General features: G+C 37.6%; 1 long non-coding RNA gene across 1 annotated transcript in view; it reads right to left on the bottom strand.

The window, feature by feature from the left end:
- Positions 1 to 24,108, bottom strand: part of LOC113478907 — an 83,769-nt gene extending 59,661 nt beyond the window's left edge. The window contains exons 1-2 of the long non-coding RNA XR_003398157.1: positions 23,547 to 24,108; positions 22,540 to 22,583 (exon numbers count right to left, since the gene is read on the bottom strand). This is a non-coding gene — a long non-coding RNA (uncharacterized LOC113478907). The remainder of the gene's footprint in view (positions 1 to 22,539; positions 22,584 to 23,546) is intronic.
- Between the last annotated feature and the right edge of the window lie 390 nt (positions 24,109 to 24,498).

The raw sequence follows: 24,498 nt of genomic DNA, 5'->3' as shown, positions 1-24,498 counted from the left end.
GTTATGGAAAATATACATTGGAAGTGAACTGCATACTTAATTTTTTTTTATAAAATAAATCTGACCAGAAGTATGAAGCAGATTTACTGCTTCTACAAGCGTCTTTTCAAAGTGGATGTGAAGAACTCAATTCTCCTCTCAGCAATGCTCAGCTAAGACAGTAGGTAGAGAACAAGCACACCTTGGAATACATTGTATCAAACTTTCGGTATGCATTACACTTGATCTAGTTTTCCTCTGCTTATTTACTCCAAAGGATGTCATTAAAAGATATTTCTTCTATAACCTGAACAACATTACTTCACTAGAAAAACAAATGACAATGGCCTTTATTGCCAGTGCTTGTTATCCAAAATTATTCAGAATATATGATCAGAAATAGTAAGTTTAATGGAACATGTATTAATTTTAGCTGAATTTACAGGATCACAGACTGTTTTGAGGTTGGAAGGCACTACTGGAGGTTATCTGGTTCAACTCTGCTGCTCAGGCAGGGACACCTAGAGCCAGTTGCCCAGGACCATGTTCAGATGGCTTTTGAGTATCTCCAAGGATGAAGACTCCAAAACCTCCCTGGACAACCTGTGTCACTGCTCAGTCACCCTTACAGTGAAAGTTTCCTGATGTTCAGAGGGACACTCCTGTTTCAGTTTGTGCCCATTGCTTCTGGTCCTGTCACTGTGCACCACTGAAAAGAGCCTGGCTCCCTCTTTTTCATTTCCTTATTTCAGATAACTGTACATGTTGATAAGATCCCACTGAGCCTTCTCCAGGCTAAGCAGTCCCAGCTCTCTCAGTCTTGCCTCATAGGAGAAATGCTCCAGCCCTTTCATTAGCTTAGTGATCCTTCACTGGACTTTCTCCAGTAGCTCCACATCTCTCTTGTACTGGGGAGTCCAGAACTGGAAAGAGCACTCCAGGTGTGGCCTCACCAGTGCTGAGTAGAGGGAAAAGATCACCTCACTTGACCTGCTGGCAACACCCTCCTAATGCAGTCCAGGATACCACTAGATCTCTCTCTGTCAAGGGCAGACTGCTAGCTCATGTTCAACTTGATTGCAGTCAGGACCTCCAGGTAACTTTCTGCAGACCTATTTCCCAGCTAATTGGCTCCCAGTATGTACTGGTACATGGGGTTATTCATCCCCACATGCAGGCCATAGCACCTTTCCTTGTTGAACTGCATGAGGATTCTGTCAACGCATTTATCCAGCCTGTTGAAGTCCCTCTGGATGGCAGCACAGCCCTGTGGTATATCAGCCACTCCTCCCAGTTTGTACCACCAGCAAACTTGCTAAGAAAATACTCTGCCCCAACATCCAGGTCATTAATGAAGATATTAAACAGGACTGGACCCAGTATTGACACCTGGACTACACCGCTAGTTACTGTCCTCCAACTAGACTTCACACTACCACCAATAAATGCCCTCTGGGCCTGGCTATTCAGTTAGTTTTCAATCCAGCTCACTGCTCAGCCAGCCCATAATTCAACAGCCTCTCTATGAGGATCTTATGGGAGACAATGTCAAAAGCCTTACTGAAGTTTAGGTAGACAATGTCCACTGCTTTCCCCTCATCTACCAAGCCTGTCATTTCATCATAGAAGGTTATCAAGTTGGTTAAATATGACTTCCCCTTGGTGAAGCCATGATGACCACTCCTGATCACCATCCTGTCCTTCATATGCCTGGAAATGATTTCCAGAATGAGCTATTCTATCAGTTTCCCAGAGATTGAGGTGAGGTGGACTGATCTGTAGTCTCCTAGGCCCTCCTTGATCTTCTTGAAAATAGGAGTGGTGTTTTCTTTCCTCCAGTCCTTGGGCGCTTCCCCCAGCCACCATGATTGTTCGAAGACCATTAAGAGTAACCTCACAATGACATCTGCGAGCTCCCTCGGTACTCATTGATGTCTCCCATCGGGGTCCATGGACTTGTGTAAGTCCAATTTGCTTAAAGTGATCCTGACCTGATCCTCTACTGTCAAGGGTAAGTCTTCCTTGCCCAGACTTTCCCTCTGGTCTCTGAGGTCTGTCATTTCTGAAGGCTGGCCTTGCTAGTAAAAGACTGAGGCAAAGAAGGCATACAGTACCTATGCCCTTTGCATGTCCTGGTCACAAGGGCCTCTTCCCCATTCAGCAGCGGGTCTGCATTTTTCCCAGTCTTACTTTTGCTATTCATGTACTTAAAGAATCCCTTCTTGCTGCCTTGGTATCCCTTGACAGCTTCAGTTCCAGGTCAGCTTTAGCTTTCCTAACCATGTCTCTGCATGATCAGACAGTGCCTCTTTATTCCTCCTAGCTTACTTGTTCCTCCTTCCACCTCTGTATACTTCCTTTATAAGTCTGAATTTTGCCAGGAGCTCTTTGCTGCTCCATGCAGGCGTCCTGGTATTTTTGCCTGACTTCCTGCTCATTAGGATGGATTGTTCTTGAGTTTGGAGGATGTGTTCCTTGAATATTAACTAGTTTTTTTGGGCCCCTCTTCCCTCCAGAGCCTTATTCCACAGGGCTCTTCCAAGAAGATCCTTGAAGAGGCTAAATTCAGCTCTCCTGAAATCCAAGGTTGTGACCTTGCTTTTTGCCCTGCTCCGTCCTCTCAGGATCCTGAATTCCACCATTCCATGGTCACTGTAGCCAAGGATGTCCTCAGCCTTCACATCCCTAGTAAGCCTTTCCTTTTTTACAAGTGTAAGGGCCAGCAGAGCACATCATCTTATTGGTTCCTCTATAGCACCTCTCCACCTTGGCTCTTGGCTCCTCCTTCACTTGGGTGAAGAAGTTGTCGCTGATGCTCTGATGTCACTGAATACAGGAACCTCCTAGATTGACATGTCCCACTGTGTTGTTCCTCCAGCAGACATCAGGGTAGCTGAAGTACCCCATGAGGACCAGGGCCTGCGAATGTGAGGCTATTTCCAGCTGTTGTAGAAGGCCTCATCCACTTGTTCTTTCTGGTCAGGCAGCCTATAGCAGACTGCCAGTACAGTGTTACCCATGCTGGTCTGCTCTTTAATCCTTACTGATAAGATCTCTGTTGGCTCATCATTCATCCCTAGAAGAACTCCATGCATTTCAGCTGTTTTCTCACATAAAGCACATCTCTACCTCCTTATCTTCCCAGCCTGCCTTTCCTGGCTTAAAACTTTCCTAAAGAGCCTGTATCCTTCCACTGCAGTCATGCAAGCCATACCACCACATCTCAATGATCCCAGCAAGATCATAGCCCTCTTACCTTCTCATGTTTATTCTCCACACTAGTGTACAGGCACATCAGAGAGGAACCCCACTAAATATCACCTCCAGAGCTCTGTAGTCAGTTTTGATACTCATCAGGTTGCTCCTGTCAGTATCACTGGAGCCCACATGGAAGAACAACAGGACTTAAGAGTAATAGGTTTGGACAAGCTTTGGTAGCCTCTCCACAATGTCCTGGATCCAGATCCCAGGCAAGCAGAAAACTTCATTAGACAACAGGTCAGGTTCGCAGATGGTTACCTCCAAACCCCATTGCACAGAGTCACCTACTACTTTCACTCACCATTTCCTCCTGGTCATCCTGCAAAGCTCAGGGTCAGTTGGCCCAGACACTTTGCTTGAAAGCACATCTGGCTCCTCCTTCAGCTTTAAGGATTTATTATTTTCTCCTGTCAACGTCTGAGAGTTTTCTGTTGCTGGGTATTCAAATGTGCAATCATATTCTTAACTCCAGAATTAATACATCTAACTTTCCCGATGATAATTTGTTAATCACATGGAATATATTTAATTTTTGAACATTATTGATTAACAAGGAGTTATTAGGACACTTCCTGTATTATACTGACACTTTGAGTTACATTTATTATGATTTATGATTTTTATGAAAGGGCTCAGACTACCAGACAAGCATTCATTATAAGGGTGTGAAAGTAACAGAAATAAATATTTTTTTATACCAAATATCACAAACTTTGTTTTGTACATTGAGTATTCTAAAGAATTAAGACTTGATATATGAGCCAATTAGACAAAAAGAACCATTCCATTCACTTTATAATAAATATATTTTACTCAAAGTGCCCTTGAAAGCAACTATACACATCCTGAGTGTTCCTATGTACTCTTTAATTCTTGCCAATGAAATTAGTCTTTACGGATTTCATAGCTCACTAACAAAAATGTCAAAATAGAAGAGATAAATGAAAATAGTACTGACCTCAGTTTTGTACTTTCTGTTCCTCTTTACATATATGACAATTTTATTCATAAGGTAGTTTTTTCTGCCTTTTTTTTTTTTTTCTTTTAAATGTGCCAATCTGTCTAATGCAGTATTTAAAGCACATCAGGATCCCACTACATTTTTTAGTATTACCTGCTGGCATTTGTCTTAATTCAATGAAAAGGTACGTCACACAAAACTTTATCATACCCCACAGACCAGTTTGGAACCATGCTCAAAATTTTACATTTCTTCATCACATGTACATTCTGCATCTCAGCAGGCAATAGCAAGTGTAATCTGTATGGTAGCCATCTCCCCACAAAGACAGACAGAATAATTAATTATGATTTCAAGAAGCAGTATGGCTATAGGAATACTGAACTTTTTCTGGTTTCCCTTGATAGAGGGATGTCAACAGAAGTTTTAAGTTAGAAAGTCCTGGCATTGGCTAAAATAATAAAGCTATAAGCAATAGAATCACACTGAATTCATTGTTCTTGTGTGAAAAGAGCTCTGTATTTTGTGATGACTCAATTTTGGTACTCAAATTCTTCCACTTAGTGCCCACTCCATTTTTTAATTGCACAGCTGAAAAAAAAAACAAACAATCAAACAGACCCATCTTCATATTCTTATTTTCCTTGTTCTTCTAAGAAAATCTGTCATTTGATTCAGTTGCACTGTTTTATTTATACACAATTTTGTGAATTTTAGAGATATAGATAAAATGGTGAAGTTTAGCAAATCTTTCCATTTAGCCTCTTTGGAATACTCCCCCTTTTTTTGTAACTTTTTGGCAAAAAGTAACAGGATTTGTTTTACACTTGTAGATCGGCTCTCTGATTTTTCTTTAATTAAGAAAATTCTCCACTGATCAAGAAACTCACAATATTATTTTAGATTTTACACACAAATGTTATTAAATATATGGGAAGAGGAAGTATCTATAAAAAGAAATATCTGGAATTACTTCATTTTTATTAGAATTATTAATTCATGCCACAATTAGCTTAGAATGCATACCTTAAAACTTCCTAGAATTTGAGAATGTAGAAATATGTGCAGGTAACAACATGAAAAATATATGAGGTTATAACAAGAAATATTATTCGGTCTTTGAAAATCCTTCTGATTTTTGGTCACTTGAACCCAGAAGTGACAAAGATAAGAGCAGAGTAATTAACTGACTGTATATATGTGAACAAAGTCTTAGTTACTCATCTATTATGTAACTGGAAAAAGCTAGCATTACTTGGAATGAAATATCAGAAACAAAAATAGGTAAAACAGTTATATACAATAACAGAATGAAAAACTAGATAATAAGAGGGACCTTTAACGGTCTTTTAGTTTCTCTTACTTGTCAAAACCAGAAATCAATCAGAAGTTGAACAGACTGATCACAAAAATAAAATTTTAAAAAGCTGTAGTTTTCCTGGCTTAAACCAAGGCAAACTTCTAAGAAATGAATCCAGAATAAGATCCACCAAATTTAATTATTCAGTGCTAACAAGAACCATATATTTATAATGTTTATTATTATTATTATATATTATATTATATATATTATATTATGTTAATTATTATTAAGATACAATTCTATTAATTATCTCCATAGAATTTAAAGAACAATTGTAAAGAAACTTTTATAAATGCACTTGCAAATGGAACACATTATTTGAGAAACCTGTTCCATTATTCCCAAGGATACAGGCTGAAATCTACCATTGCATAAGGAGACAGTAGTTGTGGTGGTTTAATCCCTGCCAGGACCAGAGACCATGTTGCCGTTGTCCCTCCCCCACCCTCAGCTGGTCAGGCAGGAAGTGAGGCACAAACCCCAGGTTAAAATAAGAAGAAATTTAATACAACAGTGTAATAAACAATCTGAACAACAACAGTAGCAATAACAACAATAAACAGCAGTAACAGTAAACAAGACAAAAGATATACAGAGAAATACCGCAGTGGTTACAGACAGCTTGCTCGCAATGCTCCCCGTGACCAAAGCCACAAAGGAAAAAGTTCCCACGCTCCTGCACCTGGACCTGACATCAGTATGGTATGAATATCCCGTCTGGAGATCCATTCCCCCTCTCTCTCTTAACCCTGTCCTAGCTGAACCAGGACAGTAGTCTTCTGTAAATATATTCACAGAATCACAGAATCAGCTAGGTTGGAAAGGACCATAGAGATCATCTAGTCCAACCATTTGCCTAGCACAGTTCCCACCTACAGCATATCCTTAAGCTATAAATCGACCCTACTCTTAAACACCTCCAGGGATGGGGACTCCACCACCTCCCTGGGCAGCCCATTCCAACGCCTAACAACCCCTTCTGGAAAGAAATGCTTCCTACTATCTAGTCTAAACTTTCCCTGGTGCAACTTGAGGCCATTCCCTCTTGTCCTGTCGCTTTCTACTAGGCTAAAGAGACTCATCCCCAGCTCTCTGCAGCTTCCTTTGAGGTGGCTGTAGAGGGCGATGAGGTCTCCCCTCAGCCTCCTCTTCTCCAGACTAAACACCCCCAGTTCCCTCAGCCGCTCCTCATACGACCTGTGCTCCAGACCCTGCACCAGCTTCGTTGCCCTTCTCTGGACACGCTCGAGTCATTCAATGTCCTTTTTGGAGTGAGGGGCCCAAAACTGAACACAGGAATCGAGGGGCGGCCTCACCAGTGCCGAGTACAGGGGTAAGATCCCTTCCCTGTCCCTGCTGGCCACACTATTGCTGACACAAGCCAAGATGCCATTGGCCTTCTTGGCCCCCTGGGCACACTGCTGGCTCCTGTTCAGCCAGCTGTCAATCAACACCCCCAGGTCCCTCTCTGACTGGCAGCTCTCCAGCCACTCCTCCCCCAGCCTGTAGCGCTGCTGGGGGTTGTTGTGGCCCAAGTGCAGCCCCTGGCATTTGGCCTTATGGAAACTCCTCCAGTTGGCCTCAGCCCATGGCTCCAGCCTGTCCAGGTCTCTCTGCAGAGCCTCCCTGCCCTCGAGCAGATCAACACTCCCACCCAACTGGGTGTCATCTGCAAACTGACTGAGGGTGCACTCGATCCCCTCATCCAGATCATCAATAAAGATGTTAAACAGGAGTGGCCCCAAAACTGAGCCCTGGGGGCACCACTCGTGACTGGCCACTAACCAGATTTAACTCCATTCACCACAACTCTCTGGGCCCGGTCGTCCAGCCAGTTTTTTTACCCAGTGAAGTGTGCTCATCCAAACCTCGAGCAGCCAGTTTCACCAGGAGAATGCTGTGGGAAATGGTGTCAAAAGCCTTGCTAAAGTCAAGGTAAATTACATCCACAGCCTTTCCCTCATCCAATAAGCAGGTCGTCCTGTATTAGAAGGAGATCAGGTTTGTCAGGCAGGACCTGCCTTTCATAAACCCATGCTGACTGGGCCTGAGCATCTGGTTGTCCCTCATGTGTTGCATGATGGTGTTTAGGATGAGCTGCTCCAACAGCTTCCCAGGCATCGAAGTCAAGCTGACAGGCCTGTGATTTCCCGGATCATCCTTCTGACCCTTTTCTAATTACTAAATGAAGCAAGTCTGACTGGTTGGTTACAACAACTGACATATAAGGAGGGAGTTTCTAGCATAACAAATTAATATCAAAAAATAAATGTAAGGATACATACTGGAGCTATACCACCTAGTGTGTATCTGTGTATCTGTGTGTGTATATATATATATATAAATACTTTCAGTCTGAATTTAAAATTAAATACTTTGCCAAAGAAAGTTGTAAGTTTTCATCTTTCAATTCCAAAACATCCATGGCACAGAATATTTAGGAAAGAGAAAAGAAGATGCAACCTCACTGGCTTCAAACATGAAACTCAAAGACACTATTTTAACAGATCTGAAAACATGTGGAAAGGGGCAGAGTGTGAACGTCTAAAAAACATCTTTTTTGGGGAAAAAAAACCCAATCTGTTGTGTATGCAAAATGGAAGGACAAAAATGATAAAAGTTGGAAATACTAAAACAAATGACAGTACCAAAACCTTCTAATGATATGCTAAAGAGAGACAACTGATGGATAAGAAAAAAACACCCTAACTCCAAAGCTTGCTGGGAATTTTGACAAACTCTTTAATATCAGAAAAGGGTATTTTAGATAGGACAGATTTCTCATCTCCTTAGAATTTCTGATCTGAAAAAAGAAAGCCCCAAAACATCAACCAAAGCAATTAATAAAAAATGTCCAATACCCAGATTTCATACAGCAATTGTCTTGGGCACTACCCATCTTCCCCTCATGGATATATACATACCATTTTTACATTTTAGTATTTGCAGAGAAATTCTCATTCATGGTCAGATAACAGACTACTACATCTCTTACATACACAGCAAGGAATATGCCTGAGAGATATTTAGTATGTAGATCATTTCTCCTAAAAGTTGAGGTCTTGAGAATTAACAGCAACGTATATCCTGGTTCACAAGACCATAACTGGAGAACTTTATAAAGCATTGAAAATAATATAATCAAAGGGGAAAATATAAACTTATTATGGCAGAAGTCTTCTTATGACAAGGAAAGGGAATAAATACATAACCACATACACAAAAAAAAAAAAAGAAGTTAACTTTAACTTAAGTATACAAAAAATATAACGTATGTAAAAAGTTTCTGCATTTCCCTTTTGAAATAAAGGACTGAAAGACAATCTTACTCACAGAATAATGTTATTATTCAGCCAAGTGAATCAAGCAGAGGATGATACTGAAGGGAGGCAGAGCTCTCTAGAAAACAGTGCAACCAACTATATAGAAACACACACCATCCCCCCTACAAATATGTATACTTACCATATGTTGCTGCATATACATACACTCGGAAAAAATGAGGTCTTGCTACTTTTTTCCAGGAACATAGTAATAACTCAGGGTCAGTCCCTGCAACTGCTACAACAAGCAACTTGCAAGTTTTTTCTTTAAAAAGTTTCTCCTTGTGCTCCATTACTCGCTTTCTGCTAACACTGTACCAAATATAGAAACTTTGGTCTTAAGGTACCCATGTAAATTTTCCAGAAAAATAGCAAAGCACCTTCAAGAAGCAGCCCCAGGAACTCCTACATCAAGTCTCAAGTCTGTTCCAGCTGTTATGGTATTAAGACAACTGAGAATTGAATAAGCTATGCTTCAATCAATTAGAACTATTTACTTTTCTGCAAAAGATTTCATCATCTGGATTTACAGAACCATGCTACACAAATGGGCTAATGATATTCAAGAATCAAAGCTCAAACTGGATTTAAATATTCAGCATTAGAGCAAACTTTTTTTCCCCCCACTGCTTTTTTTGATTCAAAAAATACAGACTTTGACAGACTAAAGTGGTTATTTGTTTCTAAGTGCTGAAGCATCTGAAACAGGTAAAATCCCAATACAGATTAAAAGATTTATGGTTATCAGCTTCCAATAGATCTGAACTTCAAGCCCACAGGAAGAAGCCAGGCTGGAAAGGATAGGGAAAAATAAAATAAATAAATAAATAAACCAAAACAAACACTCAGAGCAGCAAGTGTAATTGTAGCAAGAATACAACCTTAAGATTTCTTAAGTCATAACATCAAAACTATTTCTAACAAACAACTGGGAAAGTTAAAATACATAAGATGCAAAATGAACAGCTTATATTTCATTAAGTAAAACAGACTCTCCATTAAAGTCTAAATGTTACTTAGTTTAAAAAAAGTAGTGAAGTACTGTAAATCCACTCAACGATTTCCAGGGAAGAAAACATTTATTAGTCAATCACTTTCACCAATAGAAGAGATGAGAAAGTGTCATTTTTCAAATGCATATTGGCCAAGAACTTGAATTTAAATCTCCAACTAGAAAGTCAACAACCTTTTCTTTATAGAATAAATGGAATTATGGTAAAAGCTTCAGTCAAACACAACTGACAAGTCAGAAGATATTGCACAAATAACCACAGAAAATGTACAAGTATGTACAAGCTATTTTTTTCTTGGAACATTAATTTCCATATATAACATATAAAATACTTCCCCAAAAGAACTTATAACTGCTTGTGATAACATAAAAAGGCCATTTATTTAAGTGTTGCTTATATGAAAAATAACTATCTGGAATATGAACAGGTCTTGCATGTAAAGATTTATTGCACACTATGAAATTACACATGAACATATCAGTGAATCCAATTTTAAATAAACAATTTTTTCTGCTATTTTCTAGGGCTACAGTGTAGGCAGTGTCTGAATATTTACCGTATAATCACAGTACTCTACCTCTGAATCATTAACTTCTGTGTAAAACATAACAGTAAAAAATAATGCTCAACACTTAAAATCTGGTTCTGCATTTGGAACTACTGACATGTATTTCTGGATGTGTGGAGTCTCTGATGGATCAGGACTGGTATGAGAATTTCAATTCTAGGTGACTGATAAATTTCTCTGCAAGGTTATCCGACCAGGGTATTTAAATTCAGCCAAAGAAGCAGATGTTTTGTGTTAGTTCAGTGGCTATTCATGAGCACATATAACAGGTACCAAAGGAGTTGTTATCAAAGATGATTCTAATAAAATACTACTACCAACTGTCAACTTTTTGTTATTTATCACTTCTTGTTCGTAGACATATTCCAATTTGTTTTCTTTTCCTAGATTAAGAAAATTGATGACACAGAGATAATGTGAAATGACATAATTTTAACTGAAAATTCTAAATATTTCTAAAGCAATAAGAAAGAAATCTGATGCTTTTGAAAAGCACACAAAATGTCTACCTGGCAATAATTTCTGGGTTTTTTTGCCATTGATTATGAAATCATTGAGGGAAGGAATGGATTTTTTGGAGCTAGAAAAGTGAATAATCCATTGTAAAACAGTCATTTGAGAAAAGGATAAAACACTGAATACTATAAACTATAAAATGAGATATGAAGAGCAGAGGAGAGTAAGGAAATAGGAAGGCAGAGTGTGCGGTGCAGTTTTCTAGGGTAAGAGTAGAGAGAAGCAGCAGTAATAGCTTTCCATCAGAAGCTGCTACTCCTAGAAACCTGGCACCTGACCTGGTTCTTCAGGATATGGATCAGATTATTGTGAATAAGAAATAATGAGTATATTTAAATGAGTTTAAATGAAAGAAACACCATATCTCTACTAAGACACCAAGCTTAGCAGCATTTTTTGTAGACTCTGAGAGAACAAAAAACTCCTTGGACCAAAGACTATTGTTCATTTTTACATGGTTTCCTGAAAAATGAGTACTGCTGCCTTGCTCAGCTCCTCTTGATCACTTCCAGTAACCAATTCCATCTAAGTCCAACACATGGGAAAAGGTCTCAAAGATTTAACATTCCAACAAACTTTGTGAAAGCAGGCAGCTGGATAGGATGGCTGCTAGCTAAAAGAAAATGAAGTGAATACAACTTTTACTTGGCAGTGCAAAATCTACTTCTTGGTCAAGGACTTTCTTTCAAATCAATTCTCTCTTGTCTAATAAAGAAGAATTTAGACTGTAGCCTGAGTATTATTAAATTAAAATATCAATTCACTAATACAAACCCATAGGAAATAAGGATACATTTAGTCTTACAGAACTTCTTAAACCAGAACCCTCTAATTCAAAGTATACAAACAGACAGGTGTGCTGCTCCTTCCCCTTCCTCTATCTCTCCGGCATGCAGCCAACCACTCTCTCATTCTCCCTTGCCCTGTGAATCTGGCATTCCTGCCTGCACAGTGGGTCAGTACCAAAAAGCCCAATACCCACTAGCTCTCCTTCCCCCTCATCCCCCTCAGACTATTGAACAACCTGATAGTTAAAACTGGCTGCAAGAAAACAGAGATGTGATCAAACTTAGGGATTTATGCAGAACTTAGTGGTACCGATCTGCACTGGGACTGTACCGAGTACCTCTCTCAAAATATAACAAAAACCTCCAAAGACAAAGGCAGCATTTCAGTGCCACACTTTTTTATCTCTAGATTTTAACAGATATTAAGAAGAAGCAAGGATGCAGTGGTCATACTGGGTAACTACATGCAGGAATCTAAATTTAAGTGTACGTAGAATTTAAGATCATAGCAACATATACGTGCAGATATTTAGGCATATGCAGATTTAGGTAGCTGTGAGTGCACTGATTTCCTGGGTTATTTTCTAGGATCTAGGCTCTAAACTTCCACAAGTCTCATTTTAATCACTGATGGGCAATCTAGTTTTCACTGCTCTTGATTATCAGGAATCATGCACATAAACAATGTCCAAAAGACAGTATGGAATGGAAGTATTTTATCCATCTTCTACTCCTGTTAACATTCTGCCCCAAAGTGCTGCAATTGGCTAGAGAAATGTACAATGTGTAAGGAAATGTGCATTTTGCTACTATACCACACTGTTTTCTTTGTATTAGGAAGTTAATTATCCTTTGGATCAGATTTTAGGTATAACAGACAGTTGCTTTAAGAACATTTGAATTGGATCAGATCAGAAGTCCAACTGGTTCAATATCCTCTCAGCATCTCTGAGAGAAGTCTAAGGGAAGGAAAAGAACATATCAAACATACCATAACTCTTTCCCTGACATATTCTCCCAGCAGTCAGTATTTGTGTTTGTGCAAGACTGAGACTGTATGCATCTCCTGAACTTGAAGTCATCTTCATAATATTGTTCATAAGAGGGTTACACTGCTGATGGTTCCAGAAAGGTAGCAGACCTACAGTTCTCCTTAAATAATTGACCCTCTGTACTATCCAAAGGAAAAAAACAGATGAGCAGATGCATCAGAACCTGTTCATGAACAAAGCTTTGTTAAGATGGTAACCACCACAGCCTTGAAAGATGACACACAGAAATCCAAGCTCAGCTATTAGAAAAGAGGTCAGACATTTTCCAGTTTATTTCCCACTAAGTTCCTTGGAGGGGTGGTGGGGGTGAAGGAAAAAAAAAAAAAAGAAAGTTCCTAGAACTAGACTTACTGCTATCTACATTTTACTGGATCTCTCTGAACACATTAGAGTCCTGTATATAGGTGGAAAGCTTCAGCTGGAGAACACATTAACAAGAGATGAATCATATCACTTCTGTTATTACTGCAACCTAGTGATGTAAATTTAAATGGAAAAAAATCTCCTATCAGACTATGGTATGATACTGAGCCTTGCATGACAATTTACTTAACTTTATTAACATTTGAGCTGGAATAAGAGCAAGTTCATAAAAAGTGTTAACTAGCAAAATAGAAGACTACTTTGCCTTCCCAATTACTAATAGTTTGAGAAGCATTAACATTTTGAACACTGAGTTTCCAAAATCTACTCTTCAAATCTGGTACGGTGAGAGACTGCTATTCATGTTTGCAGCAGACTACTGGGAAGACATCCCACAAATTTGTTAAGAAGATGGTACCTCCTGAAGCAGAAGTAGACAGCAGTATTTCATCAGCACAAAGCTGTATCCAATTGAACTGGTGTGTTAAGATGTACAATATATCAGCTTGGACAAAACAATATGCTAATTCAGAGATATTATTTTTTAGACTCTAGCCAGTGTCTTTGCACTACAAATATGACATAATCAACTTGATTGACCCTCAGTTTAGGGTCAGGAAAAATCTTGTGGGTTAATTATCATACTGTTTACTTATAATGGATAGGTGGCTTTTGTGTGGCTATGATTATCTGGTATATCTAGCTGATTTCAGTGCTAATAATAGCTTGTTCTAAGAAGTATTCAGATACAGTATTGATTTCAAAAAGACTATATCACTGCGCTAATATACAAGAGATTCAATTAGGAAAGATGACTGGCAACATTTGTCTAAAGATGATCCCTGCTTTCCTGAAAATATTTAAAGTATGATTTAGCTAAATACTAAAAATAAAGATCAAAATACTCAAAAGCATCCAGAAATGTGAATTCTAAAACTTTAGAAACAGGAAACAATTTCCTGAGAGTGGAGGTTTAGAAAGCTTGGTCACTTTAAGTATCTCAAACTGCATATTCATAACTTAAAGACAGGTTAAAAAAATAAATCAGCTATTATTTTTTAAAACCTCTAAAATAAAGCTATTTTAAAATAATTTGCCAGGTTTTCAATATAACTTCTTCTACCCATTCCATTCCACTAACCCAGCAAATTTTTGTACTGCAAATCCTTTACTGAGCAGTATATAGCTACCTGTTCTCTATTCGTAAATACCTGGGAAGTTGAACGACAGTAGAACAGTGACATTTATTCTCTTTTCCAAGTCTTTCAATGAGTTTCCTGATGGCTTTTTTTTTTTTTTAATTATTTCTATACACTTTATGATATCATACCTTCCATTAAAAAAATTAAAACTCAAATACGCTAATACCTCCTCCAGTGAAGTCGAAACAATTTTCATAATTGCAAGCAACAATATTGTCTCTGGTGTTCATTATGCTCAAACCAAAACCAAGATCTCTTTTCCTTCTATTTAGTGTAGGAAGAATCTACTCTCAAATATGTGATTATTCAAAAGTCTGCCCCAGTGAGAAGCTGTCCAGCACACTGGAATAATACTAAATATATGTCACAAATTTAAATTATTAGATCTCATGGTTTGTTTGGGGTTTTTTGCTGAGAACCATATTTGTTCATACACCAGGACAAGGGACTATGCAAGAGCTTTTCCTATCAAAGTGCAAGGATGAGTCCTACACATTCAGAGTTGCAAGGGCTACTATAGTTTGTCCCTTGGTGAAACACAAATACCATTCATTCAGTGCACCTTTGAAAATGCATTTTTTCCAAAAGGAATAGTGGTAAGAGAGGACCATTGCCTGAGTTCTTTCTCTAAAATGGGCTGCCACAATCTCCTGGCACATTCAGTTTGTATTTGCACTCTCTTGAACTAGGAGAGGTTATTTTTCTAATTTAGCCCACAAAGGATAGCCATATACTGAAAACCACATCAATCTGAGCAGGGGATAAATTAGAGTATCTGTGGAGTGTTATTTTACTGGATAAGGTTGACTAAAGGAGGTTAGCTCTAAACATAATTATAGAACAATGTTACAGCTTTTATCAACCTATTTGAAATTATTAGAACTAATCTGTTATATAACACTGTTGTAAAATTTTCATTTTTCAAAAATAGCAGTTACCGTATTTTGGTAAATACTGTTAAATCTCTTAGAATATAAAACATGCAATTAGGTATGATTCATTACTTATGCCCACTACTTAATTTGAGACATACTTTTCAATACAGTTTTCATGAGAATATATTTTCATTTCTGTACTTTAAGTTTGATGTGAGACAGCTGTCAGTTTATTCTCACTGCTCTCTACTTCTACTGTTCCAGGTCTAAACTTCACATCAGACTGACACCAAGAAAAGTTTAATGTACTTCTAAGTCACATAAGCACACCTGGCAAATTACAGTACAAAACTCTCATCAGGAAACCTAAGAAATCTCTAAAACAAATTATAATTCCTTGAAGCTTCTGTGTGTGTGTGTGTGTGTGTGTGTGTGTACAACCCATATTCAGGTCATAGTATGGACATCTAGAGACAGGATCATAACAGTAGCATTATTTTCAGTTACCATACAGAACTATCCCTTTGAAGACTAGATATCAGGTAGTGGGGACAAAAGTCTTCCTTTTTTCTCCATGATAGACATTTCAGTGTAGTTCCTTTGTACAGTCATGTTAAAGTTTGCTATTATGAACTCTTCAGCCAGAATGTCTGTTCCAACCATATCTATTTAAGAGTTGCTGTCAAAACAAAGATTACATCATTTTACACCCATGTTTTACAAATTAGGTAGCCAGGGCATCTGCAAAATGAAGGTTAAGCTCATTTACTTTGGCAAAGGCTTTGAGATCAACTGATGAGAAGTAGTGTCTGTATACAGTTGTCTTAATGCACTGGATAACAGCTCAACTTCAGACCACCTGTACTGATTTCTATACATATTTTTAAAAGAATTTGGTTTTACTGGTTTCTATTAGGTTTTGGAAGCCCTTTAAATAGAAAAGTCTTCCTTTCTTCACTATTCACTTTTCCCTAGGGGGAAAAAAAAAAAAAACAAACCAAAGAATACCAAAAAACCTAATATGAAATAGCTTTATAAAAATGTTTTTAGTATAGTTAGCTAAAAAGCAGCTCTATGACACACAGTTGGGATAACCTCATCCCACAGATTAAAATAAGTATCATGGATGATGAAAACTAAATGGATGAAGAAAAGCTTCAGGTCTATGTGACTGTGCTGTTAACAAGTTCTAAGAAACAGAGCAATGGGAAATGATAATAAAGGTGTGCAAAAGATGAATAGGGTAGTGATAACCTTAAAATAAATAAATAAAAGGAAACTAAAGAACTCAATTCAAATTTGAAGATCTCCATGAAGAACTCCTTTTAAGAATGAGTATTTTGACAATTTTTCCTTGCAAATCTATAAATACACTAGCTATAAAAACATGTTTTGTGTAAAAGATGTTTCTTGGGCAGCATACTAAATGACCCCTTCCACAGACTGTTCCTGTTCCATTTTAAAGATCAGCTCTTTCTCCACCTCCTTTCAGGAATCTCTCTAGATAGATGCTCAACAAAACTTCTTTTCATTGACCATTGGAAACATTTGTTCACACCAACTCCACACTTGTTCATACCAACCTGGTTTTATACATTTGCTCAAGTTCTAGAGTATCTAGAAGCCTCCTGGAGACTTTAAATGAGAGCAAGATGTCATTGGTGTGCTTTAATGACACACCAAGAGAAAAAACCTGCATTAAAATTCGTACGGTCCAAAGAGACTTGAACTTTAGATTCTGCGAAAAGTAGGAAGATTTAATTTTCCATTACACAGTTGAGGAACAGAGATACAAGTGAGTTCCTGAAATCATACAGAAAAACTATGTAGAATGAGAAACTGAATTTGAGCCATTGCCTTTGTATCTTTTTTTGCTAATGACATTTCTGTTTTCTAAGGTGCTAAATGAGGACCTGACATATTGCAGAGAACTTTTTTCTTCCATTATATAAATATTACTATAAAATTCAGATGGAAAAAAAATCAACAGATTTTTTTAGTTCAAAATATTTGAAGTTATGCTAGGTACCCGATAGTCATCCAAAATTTTCTTTTTCGCAAGTTACATTGAGGCAAAGAGCACAAAGCACTGAGAAAATGAAAAGGGGTTATTACTGAGATGACACAAGAATGGACAAAATAGTATACTTTTGGAAAACAACAGATTAAATTTATCAGGGATCCAATTTCTTGAATGATTATTGTAATTCTCCAATTACACTGATTAAAGCTAGTTCTTTTGTTTTTTAGACACCTGTTTGAATATGTGGTTTACACTGAGTGCCTTTGTGTGATGCCCACATTCATATCCACACAGATCATTGATATGCTTGGTAGATTTACAGCCTCTGGACAAGACAGGAGAAAAAGAACTTTGCTGACTAGCAAACACGACCACAACCTTGTTTCCCAACATTAGACAGTGTGAGTTGGAGAGTGATAGCCAGCCTCACAGAATTATACTCTTTTCAAATTAACCACTGTGCTGGTTTTGGCTGAGATAGAGTTAATTTTCTTTATAGTAGCTAGTATGGGGCTATGTTTGGAAACCACAACAACTGCCTTCATTCAAATACTGTCAACTACAAATCCATACAGTGATGGTAAAGCAAATATTCAGTTTTTTAAAATTCTGCACCAAAAAGTTTGTGATATGGTTTAGCCAGAGGTTCCTGCCAAGCTTCATACTGGACTGCAGTTGTGCCTTCCACTTCCTCACGTATCCCTTCACATTTGATACTACCAAAACACAGTACTTCAAAATGCTGATGGCCAGAAACTCATCCTGGATCCAACACACAGAATATGTATCACAACATCTTAAAGCACTAGTTCTTTCCAGGACCGTGCATTATTGTTCCCCCCTCAATCTTTGAACAAACTCCTCCTTAATGTTTTCTAATCTCTTGTCTTCTCCCAGCTTGACCTTGATTCTAAACCTTGTACACATTTACACTCAGAAGCTCACAACTCTTAGAGACATATTTATTTAAATCCCATCTCTATGTTCCTGCTTGTCCAGCAACCCTTCATGGATTTCCTTTGCCAGTCCCTTTGCCAGCAAGTTGCATCGCCTGTCAACACCTTGACCTCTCTTTGCAGTGTGGTGCCACCACCACAGCTTTTTAATGTCTCTTTTTCACAGAAAATTTTTGCTCCACCATAGCCACTCTCAGCTAAAGCTACTCCTTCTGGCAAAAAAACCCTCAGTCTACAGCTGGACTGATACAATCCTTCAGCTGTACCTACAGGGTCTGTATTTCCACTCTGTACCACACACCAGAAACAGTTTATGTACCCAAGAGGCAAAAAGTTTTCAGAACAATCATTACTGAACCTAGGGTCTTTTTGATGAAGTATTACACAGAAGAAGTAAAGATAATAAATAGAGAGCACTGAACGGAAATATGTTGAGGATAAATTCTGGTTTTCTTCTATTTGCCCCCTCTCTTCCTCATTTTTCTACTCCCCTAACTTGTCAACTTCCTGGGATCCAGATAGAATTCTATCACAAAGAAGTTATTAGGAGTTGAAAAGTCTGTCTGTGTTACTAGGAATTAAAAGGGTAGCAGTTAAAACTATTAATTGTACACATTGTTTGTATTACTACTGTTATGATTATACATTGAATTACCATAGAGCCTAAAAGCCCTCTGCTTTGCCCTCTCTACAAACCCAGAATAAAATCCCCAATGTTTTCACCCGAGATCTCGCAATCTAAACATAAAGAGACAAGAAATGGGATACTATGAAAAAACAATGAAACAGTGTGATAGGAGAGATTTCAAGGACATCAGCAGTCTAACTTCCCAACTCGTGTAGCAATGTAAGAAAAGAGTTTTAAGGAGGGATGCTTTGGGAATGGTAAAAGCCTCCTGAGCTTCAAACAAAGCATGGAGAAAAGTTTAAAAAGAATGGCTTAAATATTAACAAGTGAGCAATGAAAGCTGGAGTTTAATGAGCGTACAGAGAAGCTCCTAGGATGAGAGTCAACATAGAAAGTATCTATAGATGATGAGACAAGAAAAGCCAGTTGGAAGCAGCAAGATGCTTTTGTGTAGCATGAAGTATTCTTCACTATTTTTTTCTGGTCTACTATGGATGCAGATAAGAACTGCAAAATTTTATGGATTTACATTTTATAGAAGTTTGAGTATGTGAACTCATACAGTACATTATGCAATTTCTAGTTTGACTTTGCAAAAGAGCCCAAACTGAGTTTATAGTATGAATATTTATCACTATTCTACTTTATATAATATATACATATGTTTATATATAGTTTGGAATTCTTAATAGCAAGTCAGTTATACGGTATTTCACTGACTAGAATGCATATGATCTACTTGTGAAATATTTCCTGGAAAACATTAGCAAATGCAAATTCATCTGATATCTCTATCAGATATTCTGATTACTGTCATTCCATTGGCATATATCTTTCAGAGAAGAAACTGAAGATAAATCTGGAATTCAGAACATTATCAGTAACTCTCTTTCCAGTCTCAATATTTGCTTCTTTTGGTTAACCTTATTCTTTGTCAATCAAGTTAAAACAATGACTCAAAAAGGAGATGTCTTGGCATATGTATCCATTATTCCTTCTACAAGGTAGTACTCCTACTGGTTTTCATGGGAATTATGCATATAAAAGGACTGCATTATTAGGCTAGATTAAGAGAAGACATTTGAAAATACTTAACTCATCATACCACTTCAGAACCTAATATTTATAATAGTACTTGAGCCTGGAGCAATATAAAGAAAGGCACAAAATACAACTCCTGGAAGGACATTATGGATGTTTTTTCTTAACTTTTTATTAGAGATATGACTAAAAATTAGTTAAAACTATTTCCTTAGCTTTTGGATAGAAGAACAACTACAGAAATAAGAATCATATGACTCCAAAAAACTTGCAATATTCCTAAACATGGGATGTTACAAGTCAGTAAGAGGACAGTAAAAGATTTACATTCCAAATATATGAATTAGATGCTTGTCTAATCACATAAAGGTCCTTAACATTTTCTTTAGTAGCTACTATGTCTTCATGACCAGATTATATTAACCCTGATCCCCTGGAAACATCGCAAGTCATCTTTATTCTTCAGACACATGACTCTTCCATTTTGGCTTTGGAAGTGATGTTCTCCTCCCATGCCATGACAGCTCAAGGATAGTATGAACTATCTTCCTCTGACCTATGAATGATATTGGGCCCTTTCTTTGTCAAAGCTAAAAATGCATTGACTTAAACAGACTGGGTAGACAAAAATGTAGTCTTTCCAAGATATTTAGCTCAGATGTAGAATCAGTCTGCTAGGCTAGTTAGAAAGGGCTAACTTTCTAAATTTTTTTTTTTTTAATCTAAAATACACTGTTCATCTTTGCTGCACAGTTAACCCTGGACCTTAATTTCTGGTTGCCACTAACATCTTTGCCACTTTCATAAAAAAGAGTTCTTATCTGACTGTTGTAGTTCCTAAAACTTGGATTGTCCAATCTGGCAGGAGTTATGTGGAAAAATTCAGATTTTAATTTATTCTGGCCACTCAAGCTGCTTTACAACAGGAGCACAGGCTAAAATTTTGACTCTCCAATAGTGCTTCTACACCTCAAAACAATCCTCTGAGGACTGAACACTTCAGACATTCTTTTCAATATGATGGCTCACACCCAGACATCACTAATCAGGTCAGTCACAAGTACTTACCATAAGAGAAGAACACAGTGAAAACATGACTAAGAATCTCAAATACATAAAAGTCTGCTGCAAAGAGGAAAATAAATTCCCTGTAACCACTGTGCAAAAAGTGGTTCCAGTAATTTACTTTCAGCAAGTTTAAGATCAGAAAGCAGGAAAAGCTTTATAATGGGAAAACTAGTGAAATGCAGGGATAACTTGGGTAAGTAATCATAACAGATCTTTATGAAAACAGGTACGTGTTCATTTAAAAAGGCAGATTTTACTGATCCTAGCTTTGAAGGAAGAGTGAGGGGGTGGGCAGTATGTCTATTTTGACCAAAGAAATGTAGCTATGTAATGACAGTGACACCATGTTACAGTACCGCTTGCTGTGGGACTTGACTTGGAATGAAAGACATCTTCTGCAAGACTCAATTTCTTCATGTAGACAATCCCTTGGATTCTGATAGAATCTTCTAGCTATGGATCACCTATTTACATTGATCTAATCTGCATCTTCTTTATTCAACAGTTTAACAATAATTACTTTCAGGACTGGACAATACATAATGTCTAATCTGCTCACAGTGTACGGCACTTCATCTGCTAAGAGAAATGACAGTAAATTGCCTTAAGGTCAGAAAACACTAGTAACAGCTGCTAATAACACCAAATTCCAGATCTAGTCTTTGGTAAACTTTTTTTTTTTTTTTTTTTTTTTTTAAAAAAAAAAAAAAAAGAATTAGCTTTAAAATATTTTGCTTTTTTGGGGAACTTTAGTGGCTTTTTTTAAACTTAAGCCTAAAACTTTTATTGGTATATCATCTTTAATAATCAGAATCACAATCCTGTAAACAGTGCACAAGACTATATTTATTTCAGAGTAACCTTTGGAGAGTTAACACAAAATAAGTAAATAATCTCCTCTAGTCAGGTATTTTGTTTCCGGTAGAAATTTATGATTGTTCTAATGTTAGAACACAGGACAAAGGTACAGCTGCCAGTCTGACTAGTGACTAAGTATGGAAAAAGTAACATTTTCCAACTTTATTTCAATATTCTATACTAAGCAGCATATAGATGAAGGAAAGTTACATAACCATGCACATTCCCTACAATTAAATCACTTGATATAACATAGGTAAATGATCCAAAGAAAAAAGAACAAACCTGCACAATAAGTCACCTTTTGGATGATGAGAACTAAGCTGTTGGAAAAATAACGTTTTCTAAAATGCATATATAGTAAAGACCATGACAGCTGAAATAGTACAGCAATATAGCAAGCATCAGGTGTTCTCAAAGTTTCTACACGTAACGAAGTAGCTCCCATTCAAAACACCATAATTTGACAATGTTACAAACGCCTGTGTTTCATATAAAATCTTCTAAAATTCATTTAATATATCCTAGAGGTGGTTGCTCTTGGATGGTGTGACCACTATTCCCTTTTTCACAACCTTTAAAAAGAAGAACAAAACGCAACTCCACCTTCCACCCTCCAATCAACAAAGTTGCCAAAAACGGGCTTCCAAACTGAAATGAACCCCCGGTTTGCCCCCTTGGGCTGTCCGCAGCGTACTCACCATGGCGGGCTAGTTTTGAAGACTTTCTTCCCCTCCCCCTGCACCTACGCACGATGAGGGAGAATGGAGAGCAGTTTCAGCATTAAATTTAAACTTCCCTGCTTTTGTTAGCATGAGTCACCACCTTAACATTATCTCAACTGTAGACTTTTATCTGTGAATATCTAAGCCCTGTCTTGTGGAAAACTAATTACTGAGCCACTGAGAGGCTTCATAATGTCCTGCATTTAAGTCCTGAACATCATACATAATGCATAGGAAGCAGTCTCTGCACTCTGATTACAGAACACTGTCATTAAGAGAGCAAATTAAAGATGTGAATAATTCACTGGCTGAGCTTATTGTCAGTGCTGCATTGTGAAATTAGAATTTCTAATAAGTACTGCAATTTTTTTAACCCAATTAACACAGAGAACATCTTGAGTCTGATTAGTACAATAAAAATTATTACCTTATTCTTTTGCTTCACAACAGCCAAATTAAATACTGTACTTAATTATGCAGCATTCATCGCTTCTGTGCTAGAAATAATAATAATAAAAAAATCTCACTATCGCTTTAATAAGACTTCCAATATTTAGAGTGCAACCGAAAAATAGAGCATGAATCTCCAGCACAATTTCTTATCGCAAAGTTACTGGCCTTTTTTTTTTTTTTTAAGACTTTGAAAATCGGTTTTAATATCAGCAGTCGACCATGATGTCACTGCTGAAGTCTTCTCTAGAAACAAAAACGTATTCAAAAAAAAAAACCACAGAATGACCCTTACGAACAAGCTCTGAATATATATTGTGAATTAACTTTCTCTGCGTTGATGTGAAGGCAGGAAAAAAAACCCCACATTACCACTTACTGACTCGAAACCGAATACAAAAATACACAAACACAGAAATAAATAAATATACATATACATATATATATATATATATATATATATATAGGTTGTTTCAGAAAAGATGCTTAGGACATATACTATGAAAAAGCAGGAGCTGGATCAGCTTTCTTACCTCAGGTCCCTCTTGGCACGGGATAGATAACATCCTTTCATCCTAGAAAGGAGAAAAGTCCAATTCAACATCCAGCATGTTGATTTTTCCCCCACACGGTGCCTGCTGCCATGTTAAATAAAGAAAACGATCACTGAGGATGCAGCTTTTGTCTCCAAATATTTTAATACTGCCTTTTAGTGTCAAGGACCCCAGGAACCTTAGCACATCTGGCAGCAGACACCACTGGCTGCAGCTGCAGCAGTGGGATTTTTCTTCAACCCTATTTCATTCCCAGCTTCTTTTTCTTCCCTATCCTGGGGAAGTTTAATCACCGAGCATGGGTGGGGAAAAAAAAGGAAAAAAAAAAAAAAAAGGAACCGTGGTATTGCAATCACGAGCTTTCTTGGTTTTGTCCTAGAGACAGGGGCTGCAGCAACACATTGCATCTTTGTCTCGTTATTTTAGCATGTGCGTGCAAGAGGGGAGGAAAAAAAAAAAAAAGCGCTGAAAATTATTCAGGCATAATGTACAATAGACATAAAGAGAGACAAAAAGAGAGGAAGAGAAAGAGGGGAAGGGAAAGAGGGAGAGAGAGGGAGGGAGAGAGGAAACAGAAAGACTAAGAGAGGGAGAGGGGGCTGTCAGTGCAGATAAATCTGCATATGGAAATCAGGGTTATCCTGGGTACAGTTTTATTTAACCATGATGTACTGTTTTTTTAATTAGACGTGAATTTAAAGAAGGAAGTGAGGGATTCTTACAGTCACAGGAGCAAACGAAGCATTTTTAATCACAGGAGAGCTTTTACAGCAAGCTGTAGCAGCAAGAGCAAAAGTTTTTATAGCAACTTTCTTGTTAGAAACAAAAGTTTCATGCACTGCTGCTAATTTACACCCAAAACCCAGGCAAAACTGGAAGAGCATTCGTTCTGAAATGAAACCAAACCAAGGCAATCCAAATTAATACAATA

Source organism: Athene cunicularia, assembly GCF_003259725.1.
Source record: "Athene cunicularia isolate RWA chromosome 3 unlocalized genomic scaffold, athCun1 chr3_part1, whole genome shotgun sequence".
NCBI lineage: Eukaryota > Metazoa > Chordata > Aves > Strigiformes > Strigidae > Athene > Athene cunicularia.
This window is presented reverse-complemented; position numbering and strand designations above follow the sequence as displayed.